The following is a 244-nucleotide window of genomic DNA, read 5'->3' as shown; positions in this document are numbered from 1 at the left end:
GGCGGGGCCTCGAGCTGACTGCGGGTGGGCGAAAGGCTGCTACAAAGGAGCAGGAGGCGGGGACGGCTAGAGGGCGGAGAGGGACGTGACGTGGGGAGCCGCAGCGCAGAGGGCGGGCGGCCAAACCGCAGTGCCCTCCTGCACCCTCACTCCCCGCCCCCAGGCGGAGCGCGGGGCGCGAGGAGGCGGAGGAACAGTGGTGTAGTGGGGGCGCGCGCACGCGCACACACAAGCCTGGTGGCAC

The sequence above is a fragment of the Elephantulus edwardii genome, unplaced genomic scaffold (genome assembly GCF_000299155.1).
Source record: "Elephantulus edwardii isolate Elephantulus edwardi_28Jun2011 unplaced genomic scaffold, EleEdw1.0 scaffold00129, whole genome shotgun sequence".
Classification (NCBI taxonomy): Eukaryota; Metazoa; Chordata; class Mammalia; order Macroscelidea; family Macroscelididae; genus Elephantulus; species Elephantulus edwardii.
This window is presented reverse-complemented; position numbering follows the sequence as displayed.